Source organism: Crotalus tigris, unplaced genomic scaffold, assembly GCF_016545835.1.
Source record: "Crotalus tigris isolate CLP2741 ecotype Arizona unplaced genomic scaffold, ASM1654583v1 scf7180000019302.1197242, whole genome shotgun sequence".
NCBI classification, from domain to species: Eukaryota; Metazoa; Chordata; class Lepidosauria; order Squamata; family Viperidae; genus Crotalus; species Crotalus tigris.
The window spans coordinates 506,411-518,848 of NW_024097477.1; the positions used below are offsets into that span (position 1 = coordinate 506,411).

Genomic DNA, 12,438 nt, shown 5'->3' on the forward strand with positions numbered 1-12,438 from the left:
AAAAATAGTTACACGATGGCTCTGCATTTTTTTAAACAGTCCTTCATTGCAGCACTCATATATACCCCTTCACAAATGGCAGCCATAATCAATGGTTTTTAAACACAGGTGGAACAATTAGACACAAAGAAGAATTGTATCCGCTAAGTACAATGGTTTATTTAAACATCCATTGTTCGTATAATGATCACTATTCAATTGGGGACAAAAAAGAACAAGTGAAAATTTCTCCCCCATCTACACCACACACTTTTGCTTTTGTGCTACCAATCTGAACAGAAAATAGAAAATTAACCACCCAGCAAGATAGAGGAGAAAGATGGACAAATAGGCTTGAAGTGGTATTGGCCGCGTAGTTACCAAGGCAGAGGGGCAAAAAAAAAAAAAAAAGGATGAACAAGTGCTTTTGAAAAGATGATCCTGGGTGTGCAATAATATTTACACCATTTTCACACACCAATATATTTTAAGAATGCACAGTCAAAGACTGTTGAAATTGAAAAATTCATTGGAGAACAATTTAGCCCCAAGCATTGGATGGAGGAATCTGAGACGAAGCACTTATAGGTGCAATTTACTTCCAATTACTTCCAAATATGTTATACTTACATATTATTATAGCCATACTATAGTTAATTACTGTTCTTGAGGAGTTGGCATTGTGCATTACCAAGCAACAGAGCCTCTGCTGTGAAATGGAGATAAAAAGAAACAAGAGAAGGGAAGTTGCTGGTTTGGTTTCGTATCAGGGCGGCATTGTTCACACATTAGTCTAGTTAAGTGAAATTTCCTCTGAATGCAGTCAGAGTGACTTTTCTTCTGCTTTTCCGGGACATGCCTTGTCCTATTTTAAGGTCTCCACAGAGCTGTCTGCCCCTGAACATAATATTTGGACAGAACATGCATTGCCTAAATTGAAAAGAAGTTTGTGCATGAAGATATTTGAAAAGAAGACTCATACTAATTGGGAATTTCTCAAGGTTCCCCACCCACAAACAAATCTCAAATTGTGATGAAGTTCATTAGGTCATTGTCCTTGCCTAGGTAGGGCTTCCAGAGTTCATTAGGTCATTGTCCTTGCCTAGGTAGGGCTTCCAGAGTTCGTTAAGGAAATAAAATGTGGCATAGGTATCATAGAACCAATTTGGTGTAATGGTTAAAGTGCTGGTCTTGAAACCAGGAGCCTGTGAGTTCTAGTTCCATTTTAGGCATGAAAGCCAACTGGATAATTTGAGGCCAATCACCAGGACACTGTGAGTTCTAATCCTTCCTTAAGTCATGAAAGCTGGCTGGGTGACTTTGGGCCAGTCACTCTCTCTTGGCCCACCCACAGGCTTGCTGTTGTGGGTAAAATAGAAGGAGGAAGGAGTATTACGTATGTTCACTGCTTTGAGTTACTAATAAAGTAGTAAAGGCAGGATAAAAATGTAATAGGTAAATAAATAAAAATAAATAAAACCAAATAATGCCATAGGTACCATTGGTTTAGGCTCAAGAAAAAACCTAGTTTTAATCCCACTTGGTTATGAGCTTACCGAGACAAACACTATGTTTCAGCTTGATCTACCTCCCAAGTATTATATGAATAAAACTGGGAATGGAAAAGTCTATTTACATTACAACCTTAAAAGACAAAATGGATCAAAACAGCAAAAGAGAAATAAAGCATGGCGAAAAATAACAATGATGTTGTAAAAGAACATGGAATTATGGGAATTATGATTTTGCTGGGTATAATTTTGTGACCTGCTTCAGATGAAGGAGTATTAAAAATTATCTAGGTTTCAATTAATTTGAACTGAGGTTATTTTCCCCCCTTTTCTTCTCCTTTGCCTGACAAGCAACAAACACAAATAATATTCAAAACCAATAGCAACCAAAAACATGGCCTCTTTTTTGACCTATTGTCAGCAAATTAATACCTTCCTCCTTCTCATCAGTGAGTTTACATGTAAGCTATAAAAGGTTCTCTACAGGTCAAAAGGAAGCCAAATAAGCTCAGATAAAATATTTCCTTTTAACTCACATTTATATGGGTGTCCATTTTCTGCTAATCCTGTTTGGATAGCCTGAGTCATCTTTCCACACGAATGCATGTATTTTATTTTTCAGGATGACAGGTTTTCCTCTTCACCCTGGAAAAGAGTGTTTTGCATCCCACTTGCAAAATTTGACAGATCATTTCTCAAATATGTACAAACATAACTTTAGGAAAAGGATTCGGGAAAAGAGGGAGTTTGCACCTGCTCGTACATCACCCAGAGTTGTCCTATGAGGGAGATGGGTGGTTTTTTAAATATGGTATATCAATAAATGATCAATAAAGCTTGCACTTTCCATCGCCATAATCTGTACTCAATATTTTTGCAGATTTTGTGCTTTGCAATTAGATAAATCATTTCCCTGGTGGAAGAGAACAATAGATGGCACTTGAGAACAGCCGTTTCTGAGGGAGAAGGGTAAACACATAGTTGTAAAACTGACAGAAAGATAGATGCCTACATAGAAATAACTGTAAAATGGAAGCATCATTAAGGAGTAAGTTTCTGTCTTTGGGGATCTGAGGAGGAATAGTAGATTTTTCACTTGGCATGGCTACACATGAGTGCATTATGCTCAATTTTTGCATTGACATGTGACATTTTAAGTTCCAGGGAAGCTCAACTGGGATATTGCTATTCCTGGAAGTGATCACCATTGGAAAAAGGCATGAGGACCAATTCACTGTAAATAGGGAATGAGGAGATATCAATATAACAGGAGTTCGATTTTCATCTGATTTCCAAAGAGGGATTTTATTACAATTATTCATTGAAATACCACCAAGGCAGGTGTGTTGTTTAGCACCATGCAGTCTCTGATGTGAGGAGTGAAACTATTATTAATTGATGCTTATATTCCTCTTTGATATGAATATGTGTATTCTTGACCGCCCTATAGATTAATGGCAGGGAAATTGATAAACTTTAGTTGTGCTGAATACATTTTTCCCAGTCCTGTGGTATTGCTATTAGTATTGGTTGGCATATAGAGAATCAACCAAAATTTCTAAGGAGAAATTTCCTAACAGTTAGAACAATTAACCAGTGGAACAACCTGCCTCCAGAAGCTGTGAATGCGCCAACACTGGAAGTTTTTAAGAAGAGACTGGACAGCCATTTGTCTGAAATGGTATAGGGCAATGATGGCGAACCTTTTAGAGACCGAGTGCCCAAAAACCGCACCGCCCCCCTGCCCTGCCCCCTACTTCACCCCCCCGCTATGCCCTGTCCACCCACAGGGCCATACACCGCCTCCATGGCCCGCCACAGATTGTCCTGGTGGCCCTGCAGCACCATAGTGGCCACACCCTCCACCCGTGCCCCTCAGCATCATCTGCATGCGATGGGGCGTGAGGGCAGAGTATTGTCCTTGCTGCCCGGCTGCCAATTCCTTGGCTGCGCTGCTCCACATGGACCGCGCCAGGGGGCAACTCTCCTCCGAGGGGCTGCTGGTGAGGAGGGGCTGAGGGGGAGGTGGGGCTGGGCTGACAGTGCATGTGCCCACAGAGAGGGTTCTGAGTGCCACCTCTGGCACACGTACCATAGGTTCGCCACCACTGGTATCAGGTTTCCTGCCTGAGCAGGGGGTTGGACTAGAAGACCCCCAAAGTTCCTTCCAACTCTGTTATTCTATTAAAGTCAGTTGCACTACAGTACTCAACTGCCAAAGCCAACACTGGAAACCCCAAATATCCTTCCAAAGATTTATAGGAATTGATTCAAGATGGGACATTGTTTGGTTACAGAACTAATGTTGAGCTCGTAGAAACAGTCAGCTTCTACTCATACTTTCTCCAATTAGTGCTGGGAAAGAAGTTTGATTGAAGTACTACAGAGCTCCTGTCAGACAGAGAAAATAACCTAGATCTAAATGGAGCCTTGATCTGATTAGCTTCCTATGATCCAGGAGTGGTGGTTAGAATATTGATTTATCATATTCCTCCCTTTCCCATTATTCAGATCTCTCTAAATGCAGCTCTGCATAAATAGGTGCATGCATCTTTAGAACTTGGTGTGTGCATGTGTGTGGGTGTGAGTGTGAGCTGGCGGGGTGGAGAAGACACTTGTAGGACCTTCTGTGAGCTTAATAATAGCAATAAGATGCTGCAGGCAGTTTTACCTCTATGAGGTTTTCTTTCCCATTCAGTCAGTAGAAGTCACTCAGCTGTCAGAATCATTCACGGAATATTGTTGGAGAGATGTTTATGAAATCTCCTCCTGATGAGTTTTTAAACCCCAAACGTGGAAAAGGGCTGATGCAAATTGGATAGCAACAGAATCAAGATATCTAGGTTGAGCACTGAGTGCCATGTGAAACATCCCTGAGGGATTGTTAGGAAAAATGACATGATCAGAGGACTGCTGATGCATGTTTTTTTGCCTGACTAATTGGGACGAGGGCCATGTTATCAGGCTGGGATGCGGTGTCTGAATGTTGCTCAGTGTGGTAGGAGATAAGCAACAGTGTCGTGTAGGCTGTTCCACTCATGCAGTCTTGTCACCTCTCTGGAGAAGTAGAGTTTGCTGTTGTATCTTGCTTGGTGTGGTCAAGCAGTTGATTTTCTAACAATAATTTTAGATGACTTGTGCTCCTGTTATTCTGCAAATAGTTTCACTCAGTGGTGGGATTCAGCCAGTTCGCACCATTTCAACAGAACCGGTAGCTATTTTTTTAATGGACTTCTGGAAGCGACATCCACACAGAGAACCGGTTGTTCATATATTTGAATCCCACCACTAGTTTCACTCCAATAATACTTCAAAATGCAAACTTGGACAAATCATTAACAGTTTCTGAAGTGACCCAGGGAAACTTTTGCTAGCCTACAGCACAAGGAAGCTTCTGCCCATATGCCTTGTGTTCACATCTCATTCAGTCTAACAGGCCAAGTAGTTAACCTCAACTCATTAAAGAGACTTGCCTGAATCAATTGCCAAAGTCATCCTCTTCCTCCTCCTCCTCCTCGACTCCAGGCAATTATGAACTGATATTTATCAATGGACTGCAGAGACTACAATTGCAATCGGTCTACTGTCCATTGAGGACCTGTATATTGCATGGGCCATAAAGAGGGCTAAGAAAATATCTACAGATGCCTCATATCCTGGACATAAACTGTTTCAGCTCCTCCCCTCAGGATGCTACTACAGGACACTTCATGCCAAAACGACTAGACATAGGACAATCTTTTTTTTCCCCATGCCATCATTCTGCTAAACACATAATTCCCACAGCATTGGCTGTATTTCCATTATCCTTCTCATCTTTTCTACTACCTCCTCCTATTGCTATCTTAGGATTATATTACTTTGTTGTTGTATGAACACCGAGAGCTTGTGCACCAGAGACAAATTCCTTGTGTGTCCAATCTATATGCAGTATCTGAATGTAGACTATAAATAGAGTAACTCTGGCAGATCATATACTCAACCCAAGGTTCTTTGGCTATTTGCATTTATAAAGTAATTAAAAGCTGATCTAGAATGAGCCATTTCTGAAGGCCAATGATGCTAAATCAAAATGCCTGGCATGGTTATTCCCCATGACAAGTCTACAATAGCTGCATGAAAGGCATCCTCTATCAATAGGGATTGTAACTATCACACAAATCCTAAGGAATCATAGGCAGAACATGCCAAAGAACATGGATTTGGTTGCTAACTTCTCCTTGGGGCCTGGAAATTCAGAGAGTTGAGATCCCAACATTTTTGGAGGGTGCAAAGTTGAAGAAGGCTACAGAGTACAGAGAACAAAGATGATCAGAGGACTGGAGGCTAAAACATATAAGGAACAGTTGCTGGAATTGGGTATGTCTACTCTAACGAAAAGAAGGACAAGGGGTGACATGATAGCAGTGTTCCAATATCTTAGAGGCTGCCACAAAGAAGAGGGAGTCAAGCTATTCTCCAAAGCACCTGAAGGCAGGACAAGAAGCAACGGATGGAAACTAATCAAGGAGAGAAGCAACCTAGAACTAAGGAGAAACTTCCTGACAGTTAGAACAATTAACCAGTGGAACAATCTGCCTCCAGAAGCAGTGAATGCGCCAACACTGGAAGTTTTTAAGAAGAGACTGGACAGCCATTTGTCAGAAATGGTACAGGGTTTCCTGCCTAAGCAGGGAGTTGGACTAGATGACCACCAAGGTCCCTTCCAATATTGTTGTTATTATTGATCATCGCACAGTCAGCCAGATGTTCAGACTGGATTTGGCATTTTGTCTACCTATCAAGTCCTTACCCAGGACCTGGGATAGGAAGATGTGGATGTTTGATGATATTACAGATATCGTCGCAGGATGGAAGCAGTTCCTAGTAAGGCCGCCTTTTGCAATTGACTAATAGCGAATTTGTCAATGCCAATGGTGTTCAAGTGGTGCTCCAGTTGTTTTGGGATTGCACCCAAGCAGCCTATTACTATTGCTACTACCCTTGCTTGCTTTTGCCACAGTCTTTCTATTTCTATTTGTAGGTCTTTATATGTTGTTGTTGTTGTTGTTGTTGTTGTTGTTGTTATTATTATTATTATTATTATTATTATTATTATTATTATTATAAAATTACCTTTGAAAGCACCTGCCAGTTGGAGCAGTCTGGACAGGATGCAGCGACTGCCACATCTTGTGGCTGCCAACAACTATTTTGCTTCTTTTGCTAGGAGGCAATGCCCTGCTTTTTCCATTCAATCAATCCAATTGTGTTGTTCTGAGGTGAAACGAAGGAAGAAAGTGCTGCCACCAAAATAGCCCATCAGTGCATTGTCTTCTTGCCTGCTTTTGGCTTCTTTGGCTCCTGTCACTCTGCTCTGCTAGGGCAATGGAACAAGAGAGAGCTTTGCTGATTCATTTCCTTGGCTGGCTGCGTGTAAGGATCCTCTCAGAGTTTTCTCTTTGCCCTTCATCAGAGAGAAGCCAGCATGTAGCATCTTAAAGAATCTTCAGATGAGAGGTATCATCGCTGGAAGATGCAGCTCACAAAAAAAAGATTTCCTGATGAACAGCTGGATGGGGGGGGGGAGGAAATACACCTTTCTGGTTAAGGAGCAATTTTCTTGCTAATCAGAATTCACACTCAGGTTACTCTCGGATCATCTTGTATCATAGTTACTGAAATTCTAGGAATGTTAGAAATAAGGAGGTCCTTGAGGAAATGAAAATGTTTTGCATGTATTTTCACAATGGGGAACAAATTGATGCAGAATGGACAGGACTGAAATAAGGCAGAAGGAAGCGCTGACAGCAGGCCAGGATTTAGCCTGCAAGTAAATAGAGGCAATCCTTATCCTGGGATAGGCCTTCAGAAAGAGTGCTAAGACCTGGCTCTGCTAATCGGCAAGGGGGTCAAAGAGTGACGGTTGGTGTGTGTTATGTTATGTTATGTTATGTTATGTTATGTTATGTTATGTTATGTTATGTTATGTTATGTTGTTATGTTATGTTATGTTATGTTATGTTATGTTGTTAGGTTAGGTTAGGTTGTTATGTTATGTTATGTTATGTTATGTTATGTTATGTTATGTTGTTAGGTTAGGTTAGGTTGTTATATTATGTTATGTTATGTTATGTGGTTAGGTTAGGTTAGGTTAGGTTGTTATATTATGTTATGTTATGTTATGTTATGTTATGTTATGTTAGGTTAGGTTAGGTTAGGTTAGGTTAGGTTAGGTTAGAATGATAGAATCCTACAGCTGGAAGGGACCTTGGAGGTCTTCTAATCCAACCCTCTGCCCAAGACAGGAGTCCTTATATCCTCCTGGAAAATGGTTGTCCAATCTTTTCTTGAAGACCTTCAGTCATGTCTATGGAGATTCTCAGTCATCCAGGTCATGGTTGTCAAAACTGAAGAAGCTTCTTAGATGAGAAATGAAACATCTTCAAGGAAAAAGAAAGAAAGTCCAGTTGCCTTTGAAAAAAAGCATGTTTGGGACCTCCAGGGATGGAATACTCACAACTTCTGGAGGCAAGTCATTCCACCAATGAATGGTCTAACTGTCAAGGAATTTCTCATTTTTTCTATGTTGGATCTCCCTCTTTTTCATTCTGAGTGCTGTATTCCTACCTTTCATCTGAAAAGAAAAACAGAGGAGAAACAGAATGTATTGAATTTGGAACTGGAAAAATGGAAGAAATTATACAAATCAAGGCTAATTCATCTATACTCAGTCATTGTGACTTCTCAGTTATAAAAATAGAGAAGACCAAAGGAGAAAAAACAAGGTCACTAAAAGATAACTCAAAAGATCCAATAGTTAGGGCCTGAGTTTTGGAGAAACTGTAATCTTAGTAATTTATATCCTTTTTCTTTGGTTGAATAATTTCTATTTTCAGGGCCCTATTGCCTTAAACAGTGAAGAATTGAAGACCACTTCAAGAAAGATATTAGGGGGGGGGGAATTAAAGAGATGTTTTTGTTTTGTTTTCCCATTTCCTGTCTTCCTTGCAATATTCAACTTATTGAAGTCCTGCATTTAAATACAGATTGATTTTTGCAAAGAGATGTTTCAACTTTTTCCTCCCATCCTTCTCACTTGCAATTTTCATTTTATATATTTGGTTGATTTGTCCATTCACCCATTTGGTCTTCTAAGGAAACCTTCCGTCTCTCTATATACCACTTTTGATAATGCAAAACCCACCCACCTCAGCAGAGACTAAAGTTTATAAAAATAGAGAGCCCATTTGGTATAGTGCTTAAGGCACCAAGCTAGAAACTGAGAGTGTGAGTTCTAGTCCTACCTTAGGCACAGAGCCAAGTGGATGACCTTGGGCCAGTCACTTTTTCTCAGCCCTAGGAAGGAGGCAATGGCAATTCACATCTGAAAAATCTTGCCAAGGAAACTGCAGGGACTTATCCAGGCAATCTTTGAGAACCGGACAAAATTGAAGAAAAGAAAAATAAAAGTTTAAAGCATATCTTAGCAAGATTCCTATACTGTATCTAAGCTAGCCTAACACAGGTTGATGTAGTTTGTGGAAATCCATCCGTTGTCTTAATGTGTTCAATGAAGCAGGCCGTCACATCAAACTATAAGACATAGCAAGTTATGTGAGTGCTACAATTATGGTTTATTGTCAACATGTAGTGTGAACAGCCAATATATTAATTACTCTGCTGTAAGTTTTTTTAATAATGTCTTAATTAATTTAATTAAATCTAAATTACCAAGAGGAGAGAGGGGGAACCTATGTGATAATTCTTACACACCCAGCTCTTTATCCTCATAAATCTCTCTGTTTATCTCACTATTATCCTTTCTACTCCCACAAACAGAACTGCTCCTTTAGCGTTGGGATCACATTGTTTTACTGGAAGGAAAAGAGAAAAACAAGGTGATCTATGCAGATAGCAGGTCTTTGATTTTTTATATCAGCAGGTAGAGCTGATCAGGCTGACTATGACTCAGGCCTATACTTCTTTTATTAGTCTCCTGTTACTTCAATGCATTCATATTTAAACAACCCCTGTAACAATAAATCAATCTTTCTTGAAGATGGAAGCCTAGAAGATGAAGGAAGGGTCAAATACCTGGTGAAATAAAACTACCTTTGAAGGCCCTCTAAACTCTATGAGGGAGAGAGCTTTAGTATCTCCATGGTAGACCATTCTACAGTATGGGGGCTGATTTATAGCATTTTCTCCCAGGAGTTATTATTTTATTGTTTTGGATAAGGTATTCCACTTCCTCATTTTTAACACTATACCCACTGCCTATGCAATTGTTAGGCATCAGTGGTTTTACTGTCATAGCTGTCATTTGCATAATCTCTGTTTTTTTTTAGAAAAGTTATTGTTTATCATTTCACAGACCAAAATAAAAATATTGATTTGTATGGAACATGACTGGCACTCTTGATTGAGATGCTGGGAGAGGCTTCCAGAATAACTATAGTTAGAACTGAATAAGGAATCCAGAGAGCCAGTTTGGTGTAGTGGCTAAAATGCTGGCCTAGAAACTAGGAGATTGTGAGTTCTAGGTATGAAAACTGGCTGGGTGATTTTGGGCCAATCGCCAGGAGACTGTGAGTTCCAGTCCTGCCCTAGGCATGAAAATCGGTTGGTGATTTGGGGCCAGTCACTCACTAATAATAATAATAATAATAATAATAATAATAATAATAATAATAATAATAATAATAATAATAATAATAATAATAATAAAGTTGGAAGGGACCTTGGAGGTCATCTGGTCCAACCTCCTGCTCAGGCAGGAAACCCTATACCATTTCTGACAAATGGCTGTCTAGTCTCTTCTTAAAAACTTCCAGTGTTGGAGCATTCACCACTTCTGGAGGCAGGTTGTTCCATTGGTTAATTGTTCTCACTGTCAGGAAGTTTCTCCTTAGTTCTAGGTTGCTTCTCTCCTTGATTAGTTTCCATCCGTTGCTTCTTGTCCTGCCTTCAGGCTCCTTGGAAAATAGCTTGACTCCCTCTTCTTTGGGGCAGCCCCTGAGATATTGGAATCTAAGCCCAACCCACCTCACAGTGTTGTTGTGAGCCCACAGTCATTTCACAATCACCGAAAGAAACTAAGGAAACATCCATCCTAATGGAACAAGCAGTCAAAAGTGGAAGGCAAGATGTTTGTACTTTCAGAGTTGTAAGGATATATTAATGTAGATATACAGTAGTTCATCTTTTTCTTTTCTTTTTCCCCTTCTTTGCACTTCTTACATTCTCTTTTTACTTTACTTTCTTTCTCTGAGTTTAGTTTGCATTTGTTTTTATCACTGAAATTAAAATCTTCAATAAAAATGAGAGAGAGAGAGAGAGAGAGAGAGAGAGAGAGAGAGAGAGAGAGAGAGAGAGAGAGAGAGAGAGAAATTGGCAAAGCTGCCAGCGCTAAATTTTATCCACTCAGTCTGAAATGTTTCATTCCAGAAACACTTTTATTATATGATGTGGGTTTTTTTTTTTTTTAGCAAAGCTAGGTATCTCTCTCTCTCCCCCCCCCCTTTCCCTTTTCAATGGATGCTTCCCTCAAATTCCTCTGGATGTCATCCAAAACACAGTCGTATCTGGCTGGGTTTGGCCCCAAGGTTTGTGTCTCTCCAGCTAATAGGCTTTTTTGAGCAGCTTGTCAGTCAGTTCCTTCAAACGGATCAACTGACAATGCAAGCTAGGGAAATGAAGAAGGATTGACATTGAACGAGCATAGGACCTGAAGGGAGAGAAAATTGCCTGTCTTGGCATGTTGATAACATTACAAATTCTTGAGAGTGACACTCTCCATTTTTTTGAGAATAAGACAGACCAGGAAAAAGGGGGAAAAAAAGTCACAGTCATAGTTATTCCTCACTGCCCCCCACACCAATTTTTTTCCCCCTGTGCACGAGAATAAAAATGGTTGTCTAATATGTTTAGGGTATTCAAGGCAAAACACTCCAATCTGCATCTGCTTCACATGATCTCTGATGATAAACATACATCCATACATTAATAATGCAAAATAATTGACAACCTGTGGTATTTTTCAAGGCATCTGACATTACCTGCACCTTAAAGTGGATTGCCTGCTGTATGCTGCCAAATGAAGAGTTCCTAATATATCATGACATCATTATCATTATCCTGAAGTTCCTTTATAACTTGATTTGGAGATGTTCATGGAGAAAATGTGCACTGCGTTCAGGCAAAAATCACTTGGTGAATGGCTGCAAAAAAAAAAAAAGTGACAGTTGACAAAAATATCAACCCTAGCTAGTACAATTTTGCAATTGTAGTCTCGGTCTAAAATGTAAGATGCTAGAGTTGTCAACAATGTTAAAATCCAACAACATTCTCCTGTGCTTTCTCTCTTCCCCCTCCCATCTTCTCCCAAACAGAATCGCCTTTTATAACCATTTTTTCCCAAGAAAAAACGAGGAAGAATCCAGCGAAGAAGGACTTTTTTCCACCAGAAGCTGAGAAAAATGAGGCTTAAATTCTGACTCCGTTCCAACTCTGCTCATCTGGGGACTTGCCTGCTTTCATATCTATTTCCTTTCTTAATTGTTATTACAGTGTATGCCATAATAAAGATGGCTTGCAGCATATCATGGTTATTTGTGAACTTTTAACCTGGTTTGTCAAGGTTTTTTTTTTCTTTTAATGATACCATAATCCCTTCCATTGGGGTGGAATCAGGGAAACTGAATGGAGCTAAGCATTTACAGTCCCCTTGCTGGCTGGGGAATTCTGGGAGTCCACCCATCTTCCAGTTGCAAGGTTGAAAGACACTGGAATAATCCAAACTGGAAAAGAAAGGAATGCAGAATTCTAGAAGAGGACATGGCTTGAAAATCTAATCCAGGACATCATACTCTGCAATACTTTGTTGAAGATCAGGGTAGTCTTGCAGACTCTTACTATCACTAGCCTTTGAGCACTTGTGGAGAACAAATCAATCAATGGGATCTAA

General features: G+C 39.9%; 1 long non-coding RNA gene across 1 annotated transcript; it reads right to left on the reverse strand.

The window, feature by feature from the left end:
- Positions 1-199: 199 nt before the first annotated feature.
- Positions 200-11,832, reverse strand: LOC120316234. Its single transcript, XR_005558893.1, has 3 exons — positions 11,531-11,832; positions 2,027-2,135; positions 200-688 (listed from the first exon to the last, which is right to left on the reverse strand). It is a non-coding gene; the product is annotated as an uncharacterized LOC120316234 (long non-coding RNA).
- Positions 11,833-12,438: the final 606 nt, after the last annotated feature.